At 42.5% G+C, this 24,963-nt stretch overlaps 1 protein-coding gene across 1 annotated transcript in view; it reads left to right on the top strand.

The window, feature by feature from the left end:
• Window positions 1–19,964: 19,964 nt before the first annotated feature.
• Window positions 19,965–24,963, top strand: part of KIAA0232 (KIAA0232 ortholog) — a 70,512-nt gene continuing 65,513 nt past the window's right edge. Inside the window, exon 1 of the mRNA XM_086463789.1 lies at window positions 19,965–19,995. The gene's annotated coding sequence lies outside the window, so the exon portion shown is untranslated. The remainder of the gene's footprint in view (window positions 19,996–24,963) is intronic.

The raw sequence follows: 24,963 nt of genomic DNA on the forward strand, positions 1-24,963 counted from the left end.
ACTTGTATTTACAGAAATAAATTCCATTAGTATTTACTATTTTCAAACATTCAAATCTGTGAATATGAATGCTCCTGTATTTGTATTAAAATACCCTCAAGATGCTCGTAAAAAACATTATTGAAACATGCACAAATACATATAGAGATATATGAGAGAAACACAATATGAGAATTAAAGAAAAGAAATACACTATATATACTCTATCAGAGAAATACACTAAATAAACACCCGTTTTTTAATTGCCTATTCAGCCCATATACCAGTCCAACAACCACGTTGCTCAGGCGGATGGTCCCTTCAGCTGCTTTCAGTTGAAGTACACAAAGATGAACGTCACAATTAGATAAAAAAGTTGAGCTACTTTCTGATTTCCACATGTTCAAGTACATTAAGCAATTGGCAGGAACACCTTGTGGATGAGCTTTTGCAAGCCCTGCTAGAGGGGCCTCATGTCCTTAGCCTTGTGGAACCGCACGCTGATGAGCTCATACAGAGGTTAAACCTGCACAGCCCTGTGTCATTTGCTGCGAAACACTTTGCACGTTGTAGCAGGGTCTCATCTATTAACAACAAATGTTTTTAACATCTACAAGTTATTTGTTTGATAGAGGGCAACAAAGAAAGGTGAAAAGGGCTGTCCATTTGACCCGCAGTGTAGTGCTCTGCAGCAGCACGCAGTAGCCTCGGGTGGTTTTTATGCCCAGGATTAACAGGGATTGGGAATGATGCAGAAGCAGCATGCTGAATCAAGGGTCGGAAATTGCTTTGTGGGGCAATTTCTCCAGTAAGATTCAAAACCAATGATGATTTCCAAGTACAAACAAACACCCTAATGCCCTATATTCAGAATTTGTTTATTTAATCTCAATTTTTGTACAGTAAACAGTGCAGCTCAGAGCTTGTTCGGGTGAACTGACAACGCTGCATTTCATGGCACAGAGGTCTGGCTGCAAATGGCAAAATTATCAGAAAATTTGGGACAAGTGGATGCAAATAAATGAGTTAAACTTTGACAGCAAACATGAGAAAAAAGAGAACTTGTTTCAGTCAGAGACATCGTGTCATGCCCTTTTTCCCTTATTAGGGAAAGCAATGAAGCATTTCTGTTTATGCTGAACTTACTCCTGGTAGTTGTGGATACAATTAGTTTCAAATATGTATTCTTTTTAAAAATCTTTATCTCCCAACTATGTATTGAACTTCGATGAAAAAAAAAAATCTCTTGGATCCATTCTCAGCCAGATGGATTTCTACCTCTGGATTTATTTTTTTCCCCATGTCCATTTTGGCCTTATGAAGGATCCAGCACAAAGGAAAGCAAAACATTTCTTTTGCTGGGAACACCTCTTTGTAAAAGCAGCATGCATCTGGTTTTTTCCTCACCCTTGATTCTCTGTCCCTTTTGTCCATTTCTTCCCCACAGTCTTCAAGCATCATAAAAGCTGCAATTCTCTTTTCCCTAGGTTTCTGATAATTATCTCTTTGTTTCTACAGTCCCTATTCCCTGTAAGAAAATTGCTAACACTCTGCAAACTGCATAATGAATAATAATGAAGTATTTTATTGCACACTTAGCTGTAAGCACACTCATGAATTATCTAAATTTTATTGTGAATGAAGATTTACACATAACCTTGCCTCAGATATATACATGCATTAAGAATATCAGTAATATCTGTGACAGACAGAAATATCTCAAAGTTTTCTGTAACAAGGGAGAAAATCCTATCTTGCTTTGCTCTTCAGCAGTCTCAAGAATATGTCTATGCAATGAAAGTATTTTTTTTTCTCTTAGCTGAGGGACTGAGCTGCATAGTTCATCAAGCCAAGCTAACGTATTTATGGTCCGAAGAGCTCTCCTCACCCCCAGACTTCAGGCTTACAGTGGAATCCAAAGTATGTAATGATGATATGAACATGATATACTTTACTGTAACCTGTGCTTCAGGCAGCTGTTAATGCCAGTCTAGCTTTCTGTAGTCTGCGGCCAAAGGAAAGTTGTCTGCAGCATATGTATAGCTTCAGTCTGCAGCATACTTACTGTGAAGCCAATGGCATGCTGAAGTAGATGCCACAGAACCAAAGAGCCATTTGTTAAAATTCAAGTCTCAGATGCTAACGTATATTTGGGATCATTTCTCTATGAAGGGAGAAGAAAGGAATTAATTTCCTCCCTGCTAAATTAGTATTGCGGTAGCATCTAAAGTCTCGCGCAAATAGCCAGGGACACTTTGTACTAAACTGTATGGAAACACTAGGAAAGGTGGTCCAGCTCCAAAGAGATAAAAGTCAAAGGTGGCAAAAAGGTCAGAAAACATAAAGGAGAAACCAAGAACTACAGTGGAAAGGGAAACAGAGAGATACACTGACTTCCCCATAACTGCTGAGCAGACCAAGAACAGAAGTATTTGTTGGCTCCTAGTCTAATCTTCTATTGTATACTGCTGCTTCGGACAATCTTGGTCAGGAGAGATATGCCTTACTATTTCAATATTGCCCCAAATAATCTCTTTGAGTGGCTCTTGCTATGCAGACCCTTAAATTTTCAGCCCCAGTTTATGCAAGTAATACGCTGCTTCATTAACCAGAAGATCACTATATTTTTCACCAATTGTAAATGCTTTCAGCAGCATGCAGGTCAGTAATATCCTACTCCCTGATTAGTTTATGAACATACAACACTTAGGCACATGATGTAAATCCAAATACATGCACAGTGAGTTTCTCTTCAGCACCTCAATGGTTCTGGTCCTGAACTGTCAGGGAAGGCAATCAATCTTATTGCTCTTTCTTGGACTCTTGCTCTCATTGATCTGCAAAAAAGAATACGACTAATTTTTAAGTTCAGGTCTTCAAAAAGCTAAGTAGTGTGGAAGGATTGCTTGGTTTTATTTACAAGCAATGCTCCTCCTAAGACATACTCATAGGATGTTTACTCTGTGCAACAGTATCACATTTTTGACTCATACGTGCTTTTTTTTCCTCTATAATCCTCAAATATTTTTCTACTGAACTGCTGCTAGTAAGGAGTTCCCATTTTTAAATTTTAATTTATTAACATTAAATCATGTTTATCTTACCTAAATGTACCTCAGTTATGAAAATACCAAGTGAAATATTATTAAAGTCTTCATCAACCTCATCACATATGCTTACACCTTCTCCCTATACTCTTATCGGTGTGCATACATTAGTGAAAGCAACAGCAATATGTATCTATTGTACTGTGGATTAGATTTTAATTATTACAGTTCATAGAACAAAGACAGAATTAAGTTCATGCGATATATAACTATGTAGGATAACTTTACTTATTTGCAACATTTTCTGGAAAACCAGTTCTCTGCGAAGTGACTCTGTTTTTAATCACACTGCCAAAATATAAAACTGTGTTCATAATTCACGTGCTGTACTCCAAGTACATCTTCAGCGTGGAGGTCTAAAGACCTTTTTGGAATACAGGGGCATCACCCATTCTTGCAAAGAGATGGAGCTCAAGTATGGAAACAGCTATCACCTACACCTGAATTTCTCATCTACGGAGCCAGCTACCAGGTGCCAGACTGAATTTGCAAGTGCACAGCGACAGGCAGGCTTTGCGACGATAAGAAGTAGGTGCAAAATTTGCAACAGATCAATGCGGACAGCACAGACATGCTATTTATCTTCCCCAAGCTCCCTGGAATGGGCTCAGGAAACCTTCAAGGACATTTCCTCTTACAAGAGAGAGAGTGAGCACCTCCATGGCTAAACTCCTTAGTGATCTATAAAGCATTAAGCATTAGGGGGAAACAAGAAGAGGTAAAGTTCTGTAATTGATTTTTGGCAGACAGGAGCACTCAAAAAACCCCACAGATTTGGTAGTAGCAGGCAAAACTGATTTCTTGGATCTAGTGCTGCACGGAAGTATGAAAAGAGTGTAGACAGGTAAAGATGACAGCAAGTCTACAGGGCAAAACCAGAAAGTAATGGCTGGCTGTATGTTAACAGAAGGAGAGGGAAAAGAAGGAAAAAAAAAAGATGTTAATGTCAATTTTCTTTCCATAAAAGCCCTATTTTGTAGGGCTTGATTTTTTCTATTTTACCTTAGCCTTTGACGTCAGTGACCAGTGTCTGTTCATTCTAGCAACAAATCTAACCCACAGTTTCTAGATCCCACTATTTAATGAGATTTCAGAGCTTTGTAATTTGATTATTTGCACATTTCTCTGATTATTTGCACATTTCTAAGGAAGTATCTGTGTGTGTAACATTCTGACTATTATATCCATCATAAAACACACCTTGGAGTAAGTGTAACAGTGGGTTTTGCTTGCCTGAGCTTTTTAAAAATTGAAATGCAACTGCAAAAGAGGAGCTAACCTGCATGTGAAGAATGAGACAACTTTAGCATCCTGCAAATATGTTTGGAGGGAGCAAAATTAAACATTTAAGCATGCTGATTAAGGCATTGATTCTGCAAATACTTATAACCAGGCTTAATCCCTTTGAAATCAGGGAGACTGTTCACAGTCAGAAAAGTTGTGTCTGTGAGTAAACATTTGCCTCTCTCAGCCCTTGAAAGCAATTGCAGGCAATATTTTTCTTCTAGGCGGACAGAGCTCACTTGTCGGCAGTCCACAACTATGAAATGACATATATCATAATTGTCAAAATTATATAGGACTGCCCCTAATAACAGCCTGTAGTCAGTAATTGGCTCGGTGGTGAGACAAGAAGCGCTTAGTCATTCCGTGAGAGGCACGCAGGAAATGCCGAGATGAACTGTCGTAATTAGACACATATTATTACTATTTATTAAAACACAACTAGTTACACTGGTTGTGCATATTCTGTAGGCAGACCTTATGAAAAACTGAGTAATCTAGCCTTAGCCATGCAAAGTAGGCCTTGTTTACAATAGAAAGTTGTGCTGACCTAACTATATTACCACAGTTAAAGCAGTACATCTCCAGTTTAGGAGGAGCTGTATCAGAATAGCTTATTTTTCCTTAGCAGAAGGAAAACCTGCAGCAGTGCAAAACACCTGTGTACCAGTATAAACATGCATCATTTTAAATAGTACAATTAAATGGGTCGTAAAAATTCACACAGCTCAGATAACATGGTTAAATTGGTATACGATATATGAAGAGACCAGACTCTATTTCACAAACAAATGTGAATCGATGAATCTCACCCCTCTTGCGTGCAAGAAGGAAGAGGAGAAGAGAGAAGTGAAAATGCCCAGTGTTTAGGATAGAGCCTTTCATGCCTGAGCATCTTGTGACCTAACCAGCATTTGCAACTCAGTGAAATGCAACGTATTCATTTGGCGGCTGCCTGTAAAAGTACTTGAATCGGCCTGAACTGGTTCTTTGAATAGGAACGAAGAGGGAATCACTACGGCTGGAGGGAGAGAAGCTGCTCATTTAAGAAAGCAGTGAAAGGTCACAGAGGGATAAATGTTTCTGCCAGCATTAATTTTACCATAATGTTCCAGTTCCTCATCTTGAAAATTGAAGGGATTTTTCCTTGTTCTTCCAGTCAGAGAAAGTAATGCATATATATGAATAAGAAATGCACTGGATTGTGGTGGAAGGTGGTTAATACTCTCTGAAGAAGGTTTTTGTTTTCCAGTGATCACTAATGAGCACCACAGCGCTGGTGGACAGACGGCAGGACCTGATTGCAGAGACTGGCCTTCTGCTTGGGACCCTGCCTCTGGCCCACTCTAAAACCTTTGGTAAATCACCTTCTCTCTCTGCATCTCAGTTTCTTCCTTTACAAAATGAGAGAAAGTCAATTTGCAAAGCACTTTGAGAAATAATGATGACAAACAAGTGTTATACATTAGTTGGATGGAATTGTTATTACCTTTTATACCTTCTTTTCTTGTGCAATAGCCACCATTAAAGACAGAAATTTCAGCTTTGATTGCTTATTACATAATTTACTAATTTTGGATCCAAATCTGAATTCAGATTTCAAATGAAGTTCAAAGCTTCAAATTATTGAATGGGATTTTTTGGTTTCATGTTAGAGAAAATGCAAATTTTCATACAGAATACTTCAATAAAATACATTTTGTTCCTATTTTTTATCTCGAGTATCCAAATGAACACAACCGTTCTGCTCAGCAATGCTACCTCTTTTTGAAGATTTCTCTCATCGTATATTTACAGAGAAATTGCTAAAAGTAATTCCATTACCAGTTGCTACCAGTAATTCCATTAGGCTGAATCACTGAGTAACCTTGTTTCTGACACTGTAACCAGATATATCACATGAAGTAGTGAACTGAATGCATCATGCCTGCATGGCTGCTAAGAAGGATATAATGAAAGTTAGGAAAAGAGAAAATAGTACATGGACATGGGATCTTATAAACCGAGCCAGCGTTTGGAGCCCATTGTTCCTTGTTGTATCTTGCTAGTAAACTTACTACAATTAAACTTGGAAAAAAAAAAAGTTTTGATTTGCATATTTACCTGGCATGTGGCACATCTTTTACATAAAGTCTCAAATATGGAAATGTAACTATTCACATCTCAAAATATTTTCAGGATCAGAACCGCTACCACAGAACCAGTTTCTAATCACAGAATAGTTTGGGTTGGAAGGGACCTTTAAAGGCCATCTAGCCCAACCCCCCTGCAGTGAGCAGGGACATCTTTAGTCAGATCAGGTTGCTCAGAGCCCTGTCCAACCTTGAATGTTTCCAGGGATGGGGCTTCTACCACCTGTCTGGGCAACCTGTGCCAGTGTTTCACCACCCTCATTGACAAAAATGTCTTCCTTATATGTACTCTGAGTCCACCTTTCTTTAGTTTAAAACCAACAGGCCCATGTCATTCTTCTACTGAGGACTCCAGAGCTGAATGCAGCACTGCAGGTGGGGTCTCACCAGAGCAGAGTAGAAGGGGAGAATCACCTTCCTCGACCTGCTGGCCACACTTCTTTTGGTGCAGCCCAGGATATGGTTTGCCCTCTGGGCTGTGAGTGCACATTGCCAGCTCATGTCCAGCTTTTCCTCCACCAGTACCCTCAAGTCCTTCTTGGCAGGGCTGCTCTCAATCTCTTCATCCCCCAGCCTGTATTGATACCAGGGGTTGCACTGACGCAGGTGCAGGACCTTGCACTTGGCCTTGTTGAACCTCATGAGGTTCACGCAGGCCCATTTCTCAAGTTTGTCCAGGTCCCTCTGGATGGCATTATGTCCCTCAGGCATGTCAGCTGCACCACTCAGCTTGGTGTTGTTTGCAAACTTGCTGAGGGTGCACTCAATCCCATCATCTCTGTTGTTGATGAAGGTACTAAACAGTACTGTTCCCAATATGGACCCCTGAGGGACACCACTCTTCACTGATCTCTATCCAGACATTGAGCCATTGACCATTACCCTCCAGACGTGACCATCCATCCACCAAACAGTCTACCCATCAAATCCATATCTCTGCAATTTAGAGAGAAGGATGTTGTGGGGGACCATGTCAAAGGCCTTACAGAAGTCCAGATAGATGACATCCATAGCTCTTCCCTTGTCAACTGATATAGTCATTCCATCACAGAAGGCCACTAGGTTGGTCAGGCAGCACTTGCCCTTGGGTATTGTCAGGTGTTCCCGTATGTAAGATTCAGGCAGCACGTTCTGTCACTGTACGATCGTATGTGGTGTCAGTTCTACTGCTCTAGTTCAGTAAAAGATCAAATATGCGTTCAACCGGAATAAAGGAAACAGAAGCCAGTCTCAGCTGTTTGTATACTAGGTGTGGGAGAATAGCTATTCTTGATTAACAGAAATTGTCTCTATTTCTGTTTTACAGTTGTCTATTTTGTATGTGCTAGCTAAATTTATGCATATTAATCACATGTTTTATATTTGAAATGTTTATATTATGACATTTTTGTCGATGTAGCACAGAAAATAATCTAAAGCATACATTTCAATAATATTATTTGTCAAATTATTTAATCTATTTCAGAACGGACTAATCTTACTTTCTTTTTTTATTTCCTGTATTTTTGGTATATGTAAGAAATTATATGGCACTGAATATTTGAATTATAATAATACACTATTTTTTGTAAGATAGAAACTTCCTAGGTGTGAAAATTGTCCATTCCACAACTCCTGCTAAATCTTTCCAATATTTAACCTTGTAGGCTTGAATCCCGGTGTCCCAGACCCCACTGGCTTACCAATATCGATTTTACCGAGCTGTTTGCCAGGATGCGTGTCATGAAAAACATAAATAGCTTTTGTTTTATTAATTGTCTTTTGGATATCATCCCAGCATCTTCTGGCCATTCCAAAACATGTTTACTAGAGATAAGTTTGAATTAATTCTCCAAATTCAATGACTGCTCATTTCAAGGAAAGTCAGAGGCAGGCTCTGATGTACTCCCTTCTCTTACAAATTTCCTGCCTTTGTCCCTCCATCTTGTCCCATGCAGTTACCTGAAAACCCTGTGCGAATGATGAACACTTTTTAAAAAGCTCTAATTTTACCCAGGTTTGTATGCAAATGATATTGTAAACATGTATATGGATGACAAGAGCAGTCCAGGACCTTAACAGGTTGTGTTCTTCCTGTTCAATAAGTTGTAATTTGTATATCTTTCTGGTCCTTACTTAACCACTTAAAGCCATGACTAAATCCCAGCGAAATCAAGATCTCAGCATGCACTTAAGGCTTAGCCTACCCTTCAGTGTTTAAAAGAGCAGCTTAACAACATGCATTCCTGAAGGAATATTTATCATAGTAAACCAGTATTTCCCTGTGATCGGGACACAGTCTCCAGGCAATCCACCAAAAAGGATCTAAGAGATCATGAGACACTGAAAAATGTACTCAATAACACCGAGACAACTTAAATATTCAATTTTTGTGAGGTCTGACATAGTAAGTTTGGTAGCTCCACCCTTTCCAGACCCTGCAGGTAACTCTTGGCATTATCTCAGTGCTCCACAACCCACACTCCCTTATCATTCACCTTCAAGAATTCAGCCAATCTCTTTAAACACGCATGGAAATGATGTACATTTATACTGAGAAATGCAGAGACACACCATTCAGCACTCCTATCTGAAAAACCAGTGTAATTTATAGACATGAATATATATTAGCATATGCATGTACATTTATGGACTTTTGCTTTCACTTTTATGAAATTGTGCAACAAACTTTGCAACACCAGTATTTTCTTCTTCCCATATGAATAAGGGATTTGTGTGTACTACTCAGGTAAACATAGATTCACCTCTGTGTAATTTCTTCTCTGACATTTTGCTAAAGTGAAAAATCAGCTGCATCGTTGTTATTCTGTGCTTTCTAGAAGTCCACAACTGAACTGTCAGCGTGTTGGAGGTGGCAAGCTATTAGAACCTTATATATATGCTATACCCTGTCGAAGTATGACAGAGCTCGTATGGTCCCTCCCGAGAGCCCTTCTCGGCATTGGGGCTTACAGGGTGTGTTCCCTTCTGGAAAACTAACGTACCACATACTGTTTACCTAATGCTATATCTTTTCCAATACAATATAAATATAAATATTCTGTGACTTCTTGTAGAGTCCCTTATATTGTAGTGCACAAATGGCTTTTTTGATTATCTGATGTCACATGGAAAAGGGACGGAAAGCGAAAGAAACAACCCTTATGCAAGACGAAAGGAGGATTCATGTTTATGTGCAGTAAAGCTTTCCCAAAGAGATAGCTTAAATTATTTTTTTCATTGGCATTACCATTATTCTCTTGCTGAGACATTTAGCCACTGCAAACAGTAACTGATATTGTCTGCAAATACGATACACTACCGTGGGTGTTGTGCAAGCCAAATACAGCCCACAAAACAATTCCTCTTGTACAATCATTACCATCTTGTACAATCTTTGAGGGGAGATGAAAGGAAATGACTAATTCAGGAGGTGCGTGAATCTCAGCAGAGGTTGCTGCTTCCATGTGAAGGAGTCATTTGCCATTGCTTGGCAAGCAGAGACTGGCTATTTGTCCAGCACCAGCTCCACGGTTAAAGAAGTGAAGAATACAGCTGCATGAACCTCTGACAAGCCTTCTCAGCTCCTTCTGGGAATGGGCTGCGGCTGCAACAACACTATCACAAGAGCCTGTCTGTAGAGAGTTCTGCCACTGTTGTGTGCGAGTAGAGAAATGCGTTAGTACAACCTCTCCACTCAGCCCTGGGAACGCTGAGAGCCTGGTGGGACCAGTGGAAAGAATGAGCTGCTACTCAACAGAGCAGCACCATACTGTCCACTATGCCTATGACGGTGCACCCTTGACGGGTGATAAATCATGTCAATCTCCCTACCTGCCATAATGTTTCCATTGCATTTATATCTATGTATCTATTTATTGTGGTGTTTTATCTTGTGGCTTTTAAATATGATGTATTAAAACACACTGCAGTGTAATCTAAATGCAATGAGGCAAGTAACTGTAAAAGCCAAAATTAGGATACAGAGAACAATGTATTTCAAATTAAGTGGGAACAAGATTACTTGTTAGCTGAAAATAATGAGCACCTTCAGTGCCTTATGTGCATGCAAATGATAGGTGTGTCAAAGGAATATAATATCAGCTGACATTACAAAACCTACCACCATAAAAATAAGAGAAGTGCACTGGAGAACCTAATCATTACAGAATTAAAAGAAAATCCTCCAAAAATCAACATTGCAAGCAAAGAAGTATGCTGATATAACTGCATAAACTCAAAACGTGGCTGCCTCCGATGAGACATGCCTCAAGTGAAGCCCCAAAACAGGATGGTGAGCCAGAAAAAGGTATGCTGTGTAAATGTCCCCTGTACCTATGGGTAAAAAAAAAAAATTAACAAATCATAGAAGCTTGTTATCATCTCATGTAACTATAGAAAGCAGAATAGTCGATGCAAGCAATCACATGCTCAAAATTTGAGACCAATCACAGAAAAATGTAAGCACTAATCACTGACTGGACGAGACCACTAACAGCAGTGGAACCAGGCAGTTATTAAATTTCAGCTGAGCTACTGCTAAGGTTTTCTTTGTAAAACAAACGGAGTAGTGCTTTTAATGTACATTGGAAGTACTTCTTTCTACCACTAGCTCGTGTAAGTTTTCAAATCTCCCTTGTCACAAATAATGACAAGCAGTGATTGTCTAGAAAAGTCAGTTAATGAGTTTGCTGAAAAGAAACTGCAGGTGAATACCTCACTTTCACTGCACTGGATAGATTACCAGACAGTTGGTGGTAAATCTATGAAAAAAAGGAACATGAAGTCTACTATCATATATATGGTTAGCTCATTCACAGAAGAAATACTGCAGAGACACACAGAAAAGATATCAAATATCTTAAGGAGCTGAATCCAAACTATGGGAATTTACCCCCTCATTCAAAAGTCGGGTGACTGTCAGCAGGGAAGCTGCCTTCTTTACTTTTCCAAATCTGCGTGTCTTGATGATGAGAGACCAAACAACACATTTCAGTTATAAGAGCCTACCTCTGTTCATTGGTCTTTCTACCAGCTTTATAATAGCTCCAGTCTGCATAGCGCCTAAAGCCCAATAGCTATTCAGGTCACCTATTATCCATGGAAGAGCTTAAAATTTACTAGAGTTTCCATGTTCGACTGCAAAATGTTCTACAAAGACTCACACCCCCCCCCCCCCCCTACTTAAAAGTATCCCAAACTGAAGTCTTAAAGCTGTAATTGAGAAAGAAGTGCCTAAACTCACCCCAGAGAGCCCATTCCCACACCTAGCATCTATGAATAGCACTGAATTTAGCTCAAAATCCATTTAGTACTCCCAGCTGACATTAGCACTCTTATCCTGCCTGTGGAGTGAGCTCTTCCCAAAGACTGCTCTAACCAGCAGTGTAGAGAATAGCTTAGGATGAGGTCCATATCCTCCCTCCTCTCAACGCTCAGTAGCTTGCTCGTGAGACATAGATAGTATTTAGGTTTTGCATTACAGAGTTGGGCAAACTGCATACATAGAAATAGAAATAGAGTTTGAATTCCGAGGCTTTTAGACTTTTCATTTCAAAGGAGTATCTTCAGCAACAAGATATAGGGAGTTTGGGTCTGTTTTTTTATATTCTTCTTGGTTCTGCCTTTCCTTTCTGAACAATAACCTAGTTGCAACAAGAGGGATGGAGAGTGGCTGTATCCTAGGGCATTCTACCATTTGCTCATTCCTTTGGAAAATCAGAATCAGTGGGTCCAGCTTATTCAAACTGAAAAGGTCCTAGAAGAAACATTTCTGTCTTTCAAGACAAACGCACAAATCAACAGATTACTGTGCACAGGGCTGCCACAGCTACATCCTCCACTGGTACCTGCCTGCTCTGAAGACACAAAACAGTTATTTGAACTCTGCAGTTGTGTTTACAGTGGCCTATAAAACAAGACCAGGGTATGGACTCGAACGCAGGACTACACAGTACTTACCTGTTAGCACAGTTGGCCAACAGCAATTGCCTAGCATCACCTGGAAACGGCACACGCCAAGAGCCATCCCTGATAGGGAACCTGGATGCAGCCACACTGGTTTCAGGGAGTGAGGAGAGAAGAAAGTGCAGTCATGTGGACGTGAAATGGGGGCCCTTCACAGCCCCTACTTACTTGTAAAAATGGGTGTCCAGAGCTTGGCTTTGCCAAACCTACTGACTCTTCAGATGGTTTTCAATAGTGTTTTCCACTGATGAGCTCTAAGCAGTTCTCCATCCAGCCTACGGAGTCCTGGATCAGCTGGCAGCCCTAGGTAGTTGGGGCAGAGCAGCCAGTGCCTCATGCAGGTGCCCTGAACGCCTTCTTACAGGGGCTTATACTTTTTCATTGACCATGGAAGAAATATTGCCATAATATTTTTTGGCACAGCAACGCTCCAATTCCAGACATGGGAATCACTTTTATGCACAACAGTGAAGCATGGAATTTTCAGCTTGTTTCTTAAGGATATAATTTCCTACCTGAAAAACTTCAAGTATTGTTCAACGTACAGAAGCACATGGATCTGTGAAAGTGGGCTCCCAGGAATAAAAATCTGTAAAATCAAAACATTGCAACAAGCCAGAAAGCAATGCCCTCGGCTGACAATTCTTATTCACTGCTGTGAATATTGACACGGACATTTAGGAAGAAAATGTTTGTTCTGAGAAATAAACTATTCCCTTATTTAGTGATGCTGCATTCATTTTACCTCTTCAACAAATTAAGTCCAAGTGATTCATCTCATAGGATTATACCCCCAGATGTGACCTGTAGTTGTGGCCCAAACCTGGCATCTAATATTCTTCTCTGACACACCACCACTGGATTAGCTTGGTCTTTAGTGCCTCCTCCTTATGTTATCTGATCACAGTAGGTTCATGATTTAGCTCTACCTGGGACTACAATCAGCCTCAGAGAGAAAAAAATGTTGCTTTCTCAGGGGGAACGACCTCTGTCTTCCCTCCACCTGGAAAAGCTGGCTGGGCCTAGACATTTAATCATTCCTTTATTTCATGACCTCTTCAACTGCTGAAATGTCTGGGTTTTTTTTTAACATCGAGACAGCAATTTTCATTCAGCCAGGTGAAGTTATGCCTGTTTTTTGTCTCTCGGCAGTTGATACTGAAATAGTATCAGACCCAAAATACATACCTATTTCAACACAAAATCCTAATGAAACCAGAAAAGAAGTAGTTTTCGTCTCAACAGAGATAACTTTCTTGAGAGAAAACACCTTTACAATGTAAATACATAAACTGGCCATGGAAGGTAAGGTAGGTTTTTTCCCATTAACACGTTCCAGTGAGTAACTCTTCAAATGAGCACCTAAATATCACTCAGTCAGAATTACAAGCCAAAATATCATGAAAGATACCTTAGAGAGCACATCAGAGTAGCTGCAAATATTGAAATGTTAGCTACTTCTTGACAGAAAAATATCCTTTCCTTCTCTTGCGCTGCTCAATGCTTTCTATTTCAGGCTGACAGCCCTGTAGTCAATCACACTAGCTAGAAATCTCTCCTCAGTTCAGTTACTGGTTTGGAAATGCAGGTATTAGATCTCAGCACGTATTTGCAAATGTTTTTTTTCTAAGATCAAAACAGTACTTTTTTTGGTTGGGATTCAATTTTTTTTTTAAATGCTGCTTTTGTCAAACTTGACTTTTTTTTCCTATTCTATATGAAGTCTTTGTAATGGCTGCCTGTATTAATCAGCCACTCTTAATGGTTCTATGATATCTACGTAATTAATTATTTTTAATGGCAGCACTTCCCAGGTTATCAGTTCTATCAGAAAGAAGCAATGGCCATTTTTTCCGTCTGCTCCCACACAGATAAAACAGTTCACACATACACAAATTACAGAATAAACATAACTTTATTACAGCCTTTAAGTCATGCATACAGATTCCCTTACCTGCCACAGCTTTCAAAACATGTATTTCTTTTTCTTTTTAAGCACCTGAAAACATGCACTCTTCTTGCATTGCAGTTTTTTTACCATGGGATCAGATAAGAAAGCTTTTTTGATCAGTCAAAACATAACGTCAAAGTGCCAGGACAATAAGCCATTAATACACAAAGGATCTCCTCTTTTTACTAGGGTCTGCAACAGAATATCATGTTAAGAAAACACGGATGCATTGGATGAAAAGAATAATAATTTTGATGCAATTGATTGAAGAACTTGAACACACTTTCATGTGTTTCTTTCACTTGTTGTTTCATATAGATCATTAATAAAAATGGAATTACTCTTTTAGTATATTCACTCCAAAATCTGTGGCCAGATCATCGGTGAGTATAATGTTATCAGCTCTTGTTTTCAGCATTTTCACTGACTGAGAATGTGGCAAATATCGGAAAAAAACGTTTGGTGGAATTAATGTGGAACAATAATTGTATTTCTGAGGAGTAAGGCAAGGATTGGATGCTGATGCTGCAGGCTACTCAAGGATGGTTAATTGTATTCATGAACTATTTGTAATACAGCAAGCTGCCAAAACCTCAGACATTTCCAACATGGTAATTCCAGAATGCTGTAGTAAATAGGAAAAAACAGATGTCATAATGTGTTTCATCTAGTTTAAAACTTAACATGTAATTAACTTAATGGCTTGACAATAGCTGATGTAGCAACAAATATAATGCAATTAAATTAGTACCTCATTATGACATCAAATTCTTCTACCTATGGATTACAGAAAAAAAGGATCAGATCTTAAGACATTGGTATAGTTTATGGTGACTAACTGTCCTTAAAATGCAATCACACGTATTACTTGCTCTGTATTTAATCACTTGTGGAAATTATTTCATTTTTATAACACTGTACTTTCTGTAGTCTTTTTCATCACACCACTAGTGAAAGCTGTTCCTTGGTTTACTGTTTCAAAAGCTCTATCCAGGTACTTGGGACTTTTACATGCATCATGTAGCAGAAAGCTTTCATTTTCTCTGTCTTTTGTACTGCTTGGCTGTTTGTCCAAAGTGGTCTAGGCAATCATCAGGGTTATTTCACATCTTCTCTGGGTATTTCTCACAGCGGACTTCAGGTGGTCTGTTTTATGCACCCAGCAGCACGTTGAGACAGAGTCCTGCTCATGTCTTATTTTGGACTTCCCAAAGGTTTCTCAAGGTATTATTAGTGTTTCCCAATTGTTGGCGCTGCAGGGTGGAAAAGGGTAAGAGTACACTGAAGCAGGACAACTTTAAAAAAAATGTAGAGTCCCGAAGAAATACCAACACGAAGCCCAGACATTCTTGTTACAGAACAGCACTGCCCGACCTGCGATTTCTGTGACAGTTTCCTAAGTGCAGCTTGTGTTCAAAGAAAGCAAAAACACATTTAGAGGTTATAGTGACAGAGTTGTAATAAGCAGAAAATAATTTTCCTTTGATTTATGTCATTGGTTTTTCAAGTGACTCAGATCTTCCAAACTCACCATGCTAGCGCGTTCCTAGTAAAGATATTGAAACCTGTTACACAGAAGTCTGAAAGGAAATAAGTCGAAGTGTGGCCTAATGCAGATCCTACTAAAATTTTATGTTACTTTCCATTCACTGCGGTAGATGAGGTCCTTGATGCTGACAACACAGTGGCCCCCTGATGCTGTGGGTACCTACAGCTTGCTTTGTCACCGGGCAGGGATATTATTAGGAAAGAGGGGTCAGTAAAAAGGAATCTGAAACCTGATCTAGTGCTGAGGAATGCCTTTTGAATGTGTCATTTGAACCGAGTTATTACTTCTGGGAGGTGTGAACATTTTGCATGAGTCTTTGCTCAAAACCTGAAATGGACCGTGAAAAGTAGTAAAAAAGTTATGCAAGCCTTCTTGCAATTAAGCAAAGTAGTTTCAAAGAGATAATTATATACTTCTGAAGCTGTACATCAAGATATCCAATAAAACGCATCATGTATTTGTTGGACGTTCCTTGTTTCACCTTACATTAAGGTCCATCTATTTTCTGGATTTTAAAAATAGCTATGAAATTATGTCTATATTTAGATCCTGCACGCTTAGATGATCTTTTCAGTTCTTAAACTACATTTATTCCCTCATGAATGTTGCTCTATCTCCATTTCCAAAATGCTGAACGGGCAGATTGTTTCTATCAAGCATTTCATACGAACAGTTTATGAAGTGTGAACAACAGAGGACTGTCTAATGATTGGTTATCATGACTTTCAAAGTTAACTGATACAGAACCCCTGCTCCGGGAAAATCAGGGGGGTTTTATTGCACCTAGTAGGAAATTTTAGAGGACGTTATAAACTGACCAGTTTTAAGGAAGTAAGATGGATGGCTGACAGTAAAATGCTTACAAGCTGTGGCTATGTAATACCAAACTGCTGTGCGATTCCTCCTTCAGTATGTTCCTCAACAGGAAAAAAATATTATATGGTGAAATTGATACATCTTTAGACATTTATCGGGGACCCTTTCCAGCAGGGGCCAGAATGAAAAAGGGAAACCATGGTACTTGCTGAGGTTGACAGCTAAAAGCACAAGTCCATCAGTCGCTCACGCACCACCACAGATGTAGTTTAGCATTCTTTTCAACACAGATAATTTAGCTTTGAATTTCCAAACAAATGCTGTCACCTACAGCGCACACCCACCTAATTCTCACTGTCTGTACGTTGTCACACAGGGGCAACACACAGGGTTCCCACAGAGAACTTCCACTTTTGATAGCAATTCAGAAAGGAAAAGCCACCTATTTGAGTTAGCATGCTCTATCCCCACGGCTTTCTGGAGGAAAAGTTCATTAGCTGCTTCGCATGCCAAGGGACCAGCTGTCCTTCAGCACATGGAGCAGCTCTGATTGACCAGGAGGACAAGTGGGAAATCAGCTCACAGCAGTGCCAGCACAGCATATGGTCATGTACCAGCTGTTTCTGAAATGCTTGCCAAACGGAGATCAGAATCGGGTTGGCCGTTAGGAAAATAAAACCCAACAATACCAACAAGCAAACAAAAAAATTCCACTGTTGGGATTCCTGAGATCTGACCACAAAACCAGAACTGTCAATTCAAAATGTCACACAGCAACTACGTGAATATTCAGAATAATCTGTCATTGGCTTGCATGCTCGGACTTGCTCAATTAGGGGGACACTGATGTTCTGAGCATCTGTCCCTTCTGCAGCTTTCAGAGAAAAAAAAATTATAGAAAGGGTGAAATAAGTTAAATGGATTCGTATTAGTGATATACATCACTAATACATTGAGAATATGTTCAGAAGACTGAATGGAGATTGATTTAAATTGGTGCAATTGTTATTACAGACAAATCCCAGGTGTCCCACATTTTATTTCTACCTTGAAAAGGAGAATTCAGATTCTGAGCTCACGAACAAAAGGAGATTTGATTGCTATTGGCGTGAGTCGTATTACAGTGTTGGTGAAATGCTTCTGATAAACCAGCGGAATGACTCAGCAGAAAACAGTCAGCAGGATTTTTCCCCCAAAGCTTTTCAGTTTCACTTTTTCATAAGAAGAAAATAACTTGAACAGTAACTAAATGGTTCAGAGAATGACACTGTCCCTCTATCACGGGTTTTAAAGCACTATTTTATCTTTGGAGCTTTCCCGCAATAGTCCTTGAAGCTCTGGAGAAAGCTGAACTGATTAACTCCATGTTCGTGTGACATCAATTTCTGCCTCAGCAGTGTTTAAGAGAACATGGGTAGCTCATGTAGCCGCACAATCCTGCATTATTTAACTTTTGGCTAGGCTAAATCAAATTTATGACTAAATCAGGTGCTAAGGATGTTCAAAAAAGGTGAACCCTAGCTAAACCAAAAATAAGAGCAATACTGCTTCTGCATCAGGAAATAGGTATACAGGCTGGGAGGCAGTGGTTACCATCTTGGCTTGCGTTCCTGTTTCTTATGAGATGTATTTTTATATACAGGCTTAACTTGTTGAAAGGCCTAAATGGGACTACATCCGGGGTGGGGGGGACCATCTTTTCAAGGAGGAGCTCGGTTCCAGTGACCAGAGATGTTGTTTGCACAAATGAAACAGTGTTAGCCAACGTAGATGACGTACTGCATGTTGGAACTCCAGGAGCCACATGTTCAACAGTGAATAAAAGGAAGAAAACGCTTAGGATTACACATGGACAGGAGGCTTACTTCGACATCTTACATCATATTGACTTTCCTTAAGACTCGTATGTGTTCATATATTTGAGAAATGTGAGGTGCTAATGTATGCCTGAAAAGGGCGTTATTATTTTCCCAGTTATGAAGCTTAATTAGTACTTTGGTGTGTCTTCTTTGTCATATTTTCAGTCGTACAGTGGCCCATTTTCACCCATCTACTATGCTAAAAATGTGGCTCTTTCATTGCTCTACGGTTGTGTAAACAGTTCTGATTAAGCTGGCATTTAATCAGTTGGAATAAAATTTTCCTGGCTCCTGAGGAGCTCGCCTACTAAAACCGACTTTCAGTGCCATCAGCCTTCTAAAAGACAACTTTCCTTCCAGACTGGCTTTTATTTAGCTGCAAAATAAACTTTATTTGCTAACCTTGCCCTCAGAGTCGCTAGGGATTTCAAAAGGACCTCGCATTACAGACAGGGCCGCAGTCCATCATTATCCCCAATTTCCTCCTTCGCATTCCCGCCCCAGCCCTGGGTGTTTCCCTCTCCGTCACCCCGCAGCCAGTCGCCCTCCCGAGGGGGCGAGGGTGGCTCCCGCCGGCACCTCGCTGAGGGAGGCGCGCCGAGACGCGGGGCCGCCGCCCGCCTCCCCGCCCGGCTGGCGGCCTCCCCGCCCGGCTGGCGGCGACCCCCCGGCACGGCTCTGCTCCTCTCGCCCGCCGCTGAGGCGGCCCCGCAGGCGCCCTCCCCGCCGACCGCCCGGTGACTCTCAAACGCCTCGACCGCCCCTTTCCTCCTCAGGCGCCCGGCGGACAGCGCAGCGTACCCCCGGCGGGCGGGGCCGGGCCGAGGCTGTACAACCAGGGCAGAGGGATACTTCCCCTCCTGCTCCTCCTCCTCCTCCTCCTCCTCCTCCCCCCCCCCGCCCTTCCTGCGCGGCAGCCCGCCATGGAGCCGGCTCGCTGGCGCCCGGGCACTACTGCACGGGGACGGCAGGGCCCGGCCCCCGCAGCCCTCCCGCCCGCCGGCGGCCTCGGAGCGCCCCTCGCCGCCCCGCTGCGCGCGCGCAGGCACCCCGCCGCGGCCCCTCATCCCGGCCCGCGCGCCTGGGCGGCGGGATCCGGGCCGCCCTCTGGGCGGAAGGATACGGGGAGGAGCCTGCGGCGCGGTCCGCCGGGGCGCTGAGTCCTGTTGCCGGGTGACGGAGCGGCCGGCCCCCCTCCCTCCCCGTGGCGCTGGGAGCCGCCGCTGCCGCCGCCGGTTTACGTAACGCCTCCCAGGGCAGGTCCCGGCTCCGTCCCGCCCGCCTCACTCGGGGACGGCAGCAGCGGGACGGAGTCCGCCGCCTCCTCCGGCTGCCAGAGGCCCCAGGGCCCCGCTCTGCGCCGCCACGGCAGGTAAATACCCGCCGCGGGCGCGGGGAGCAGAGGGAGGGGCAGGGCTGGAGGGAGGGAGGGCGGCAGCCGCCCTCCCCGTGGCAACGGGAGGACGGAGCCGGGGGGCGGCGGCGGTGGCGGGCACCCCCCCGCCCCCCCTTCCTTCCCGCCACGGCGCTGAGGACCGGGCGGGCTCGACCCCCGGGAAACGCGGGGCCGGCGGCTCGGGGCCCGGCCGAGGAGGCCCGCGCTGACCCGCTCTCCCCTCCCCTCTCCGCTAAGAGCCCGGGAAGAGGAGGAGTTGCGGGGCTGGGCCTGCCCGGCGCTGGGAGGACGGTTTCTGGAGACGGCGCGTCCCGCTTCTCGGCTGCGCCTGCCGCAGCGCGGCGGGAGCGTGCCGGGGAGGCCGGGGGCAGGGCCGGGGGGGAGAGGGGAGGAAGCGCGGCGGCGGGAGGAGAGGGGCCGGGGAGGGGGTGACAGGGAGCGCGAGGGGCCGGGCGGGGGGGGCTGGCTGCAGGCCGGCGGCGAGGCAGGGCTCGGGGGCGGGGCCGGGGGCCCGGCCGGGGTGCCCCGGTCCGAGCGCCTGCCTGGGAGCTGCGCCCTCCCCGGCACCCCCAACCCCCCCCCCCCCCCCCCCGCTCCTCCGGCCCGGCCTGGCCCGGCCCCTGGGGTCGCAGCGTCAGGTCAGCGGCTTGCGCCGAGGGTCGGGAGGATGGTGCCGGCCGGGAGCGGGAGCCGGGGCTCCGTGCCTTCGGGCCGGGTCACGCCTGGGAGGAGAGGAGGAGGGAGAGGAAGGCGGCACCCGTCGTGGGTGCCGGCCTGCGCCGGTGTCAGTCGGCGCGGTGGACGGGAAAGCGGAGGATGCGACGCTTCGGGTCAGAGTAGGGAGAGCCTGAGCCGCGCAGCCCCTTCCCTGCCCAGCCTGACCCCGAGGGTGAAGTGACGGGGCTTCCCGCAGCGCTGCCGCCGAGCCCGGCGGGTGCGCGGGCATGGCTCACGCCGTGACCTTTCATCCTGTGCGTAATCGTACAAAGCGCAGGCAGCGGCCACTGACCGGGCGAGGAGGAGCGGGAGACGGGTCTAAATGCCTCGGGTCGGGGTAGCTGGAGACCACCACGGGCTTAGCACCCCGGGCTTAGCCGCGGCGTTACGGGGTTACCCTGGCGGCCGGCCTGGTGGGACTCGCTCCCCTCCTGTGGGTTTTTTTTCCCCCCCCGGCAGCATTGTCCTTTAGGGCCTATTGAAGGCGAAAGGCGGATAGAAAGGCTGGGGCTGCTGGTGTTTCAGGAGGAGGAGCTGGGCTGATCGGAGAGTGACGGGAGCCGCATCCTATGGCCGCTCGGAGCTGCGCGCCGCCTGGGCGGGCCCGGCAGGGCCGCAGCCTCTCGTAGGCAATGGGCGGGGGGGGGGACGACACACAAGGTTTGGCGAAGGTTACAGCTGAATGCAGAAGTGACACAAACTGACACTTCATTCCAGCAAACTCATTTCCATCTTCTCCTCGCGTCGTCCCGATTAAAAGTATATGTTTGTTCAGTCGTATTGTGAAAGTTTGAGAAAAGCGAAAGTGCGGAGCTTTTTTCTGTTTTGTCTTTGTTTTAATTACTCATTGCAGTACCTGATACTGATCTGAAGGGTGAAAATAGTATGATTTGCTTGTCCTTTCAAATAAAAGGCATTCCTAAATTCTCATGTTTCCTGTATATAAATAATTCGGGTTGTAGTTTATAGGCCTGGGATCAGAGGACACTATGGTACACGGGTGGTTGATTTTCCTCATGCAAACCCTTTTAAATGTTTAGGTTTACCCTTCTGTTGCACACCATGTATTACTTCTGTGTTCCTGGTGATGAGGTGGGAATTGCAGATCAAATTTAGTTTCTTAGCTGTCAAAAGTGAGCTCGTGATGATTCAGTAGATAATTGTGTGAAACAAACTACTTCACTGCAGTGCTTAAAACCCAAGTATTGCGGGCTTCTTACAATCCATGGGAGTCTGAAATTGACATTTTTCTTTATTATTTAAGACAAAAATATGCCTTATAGAAGTAAATGACATGGAACTTGATTGTTACTTGACATGTAACTGTACAGATTTTATTTTGTACTAATCCTCCATCTGCTGTTTCTTGACAGTATGGATATGCTAAAATGGTAATGTACAACCTCTCCCTTCCAATCAATAAAGCATATCCTATAGATACTAAAATCTGCTATTTTGAGCATTGAGGTATAAGAGGGGATGTAGGTAACTTGAATAAAATTAGTAGTACGCTATACATTTATAATATTCCTCACTTTGAAAGACTGAGAATTATAGGGGAAGTCCTGATTTTTACACTCCATTGAAATCATCAGCAGTTTATATCCCCGCCATATTCTGCTTAGCAGATATTCCCACATGTACAGTCGCAGAACTTTATCGGTTTGTTTTGTGCACCGTGGGGGTAATGATGCTTTGAGACCACAAATTTTGCAAATTTGGATTGGATACGTAACCCTCTAGTTTTTCTGCTCATCATCAGGGGAATCGGAAGAAAAGGAAGGGGCAAACATCTATATGTGACCCAAGAGGAAAAATTTGAGGCCTTGAACTTACCTTGTTATCTTAATATGCTGATTTCATAGTCTGCATTCCCCGCTGCTTTTGTTGTTGTTGCTATTCGTTATTCTTTCAAGTAAGAGAAATTCCATAGGGGTAAAATGATGTCAGCATTTTCCTTCGCTCGTTTGCTGTGCATTCGAGCAGGAATAGGGACAGAGGAAGATCTAGATACTGCTCGTAACTTCATTATTTGTCCTTCTTGAGCATCTTGTGTCTAGGTGAATAGGGGGAATGAAGGAAGTCAAGAGGTTGGTTTTATACTTGGCACGGGTGAATTTTCTGTGGAGTTTTATTGGGTTTTAGGCGTAGTGCTGTAGAGCCAGAATAGACTTTCTATCTACTTAGCTAGAATCCTAGCAAAATTGTCTATCAGTTTGCTGCTTCTTTAAGCTTTGCGTAGAGCAGCATACAAAATTCATGATGACGGATGTTGAAAGTAGTATGTGTTTGATATTTCCTTTAAAGCTATCTAAAAGTGTTTGAAATAAGAAATTTGAGCTTTTTTAATCTGCTGTGTTTTGTTTTGGGTTGGTTTTGTGTTTTTTGGTTTGGTTTTATTTTGTTTTGTTTTTTCCAGTTTGTGAGAGTAAAAGACCCTTATTTCTTGTTACTCCATTGCAGCTTGGTTTGATTCTTTCTTTTCTTAAGACATGCATTTATGGTATAGGTTTCATACCTGACTGATAGACTGATAACGTGAAGCACCTGAAATTGTATAATGATAATAACAACCAATAGCTAATAATTAAAAGTAATAACTTATTACTGTGATAAGATGAGTAACAATGTCTGATAAAGCAGAATGTAATGAAGAGAGCAAGACTTAGGATTCCTGTAGGCTGAGAGAGGCAGCAGGAGCTATTCTAGTTATCTGCCCTGCTAGGGGGACTTGGAATACAAATGATCTTCTAGAAGCTATTTAATATGCTCTGTTTATTGGGGTAGTTTCTTCTATATTGTGGAACAGAGATTGGAATCCTTCATGTTAGTCCAATGACAGTGACAGGCTGGTTAGGTAATTTGTAAATGTCATTACAGAAATGAGTTGTTGTGTTGCGTCCATCCCCCCAACCCTGCCTCAAGAATTTTTTTCTGAGTAAAGTCAATTTCATGATACAAAATTAAAATGTTCAAATGAATATTTGAATGCTCAGTTGCATTTCAGTACACAGACAAAAAGAAAATTGGCTGATAGGAGGGAATGGTATCTTTTTTTTCATAATTTGGAAATAATATACCAGATTTTTCTAGGCAGAAATACTAGGTAACTGCAGGACTGTCAGAGTGGTTTAGTAGAGAAAGAACTAGATAAACTAGTTACAATATTTCTACTAAGAAGCATCTTGTTCTACTTTCCTGAAAGTTGGTTGGGTGTGTTTGTAATGGGTGCTGAGGGGTTGAATGTGTATTTTATTGGGCCACAGTGGTGGTTGGGGGGGGCAGGGAGAAGGGTTGAGTAGTTTGAACATTCAGTACAAAGATGATTCTTTCAGTGACTTCTTACTAAAGTTATTTCTTTAGCTTTATTGGAAGCTACTGAGTATTTTAAATCTGCTGTTTCCTTTATAATTTCACACGCAAGTGTTTGGAATTACCTGCATAAAACTATTGGTTGATTATTTCTACATCCTCTAGATTCTGTTCATAACTTAGCTTCTGTATGTCCACTTTGGTATCTTTCTTTCCAAGAGATTTATTTCTAAGGCAGTAGTGTGGATATTTCAATTACAAAGGATTTAAATTCATTTTTCACTGTTGTGATATTACATGTAATAGATGAATTATATCCTGCTAAGTTTGTGCATAGTCTGTGCTTCAGGCTTGCTATAGCAATTTTCATTTTTAATATAATTTGGGGAATGTTTAAATTGCTCATACTGTATTAAGGAAGACGTTTCAAATATATGGTCTGTGCTAATTTTATTTTTGTCTGTAACTTTCTAGGCCACCTTCTAGAAAGGATTGCATGTGAAAATTTATATTCTGTGCAAAAAACTTTGTTAATAAAAATAAATTGTAACAGGGTTGCAATCTGCATAGTTTTGTGTTCTTTTTGTAGCTTTTAAAAATATTCTCCTCGTTACTATTAAGTTTATATAAGGAACAAGGTCTGTTGGACAGAACACTGGACTAGGGTTGAAGAGACCTGCAGTTTTCTATCAGCTCTATCACTGAGTGAATTCAAGCAAATTGTTTCGTCTTAATGTGCCTGTGTTTAAGATGCAGCATGGAAAGGAGGAGCTGTTATACCTTTTATAAGTTGTTAAGTTGTACGAGTGGGAATTTTTTGTTGTTTTCGTGGTTTGGCTAGATGAATTAGCTTGGTTATAGAAGAATTCTGAATGGAGCCACAGTTGGATTACAGATGAGGTTTTGCATATATAG

Source organism: Leptosomus discolor, chromosome 4, assembly GCF_034619465.1.
Source record: "Leptosomus discolor isolate bLepDis1 chromosome 4, bLepDis1.hap2, whole genome shotgun sequence".
Classification (NCBI taxonomy): domain Eukaryota; kingdom Metazoa; phylum Chordata; class Aves; order Leptosomiformes; family Leptosomidae; genus Leptosomus; species Leptosomus discolor.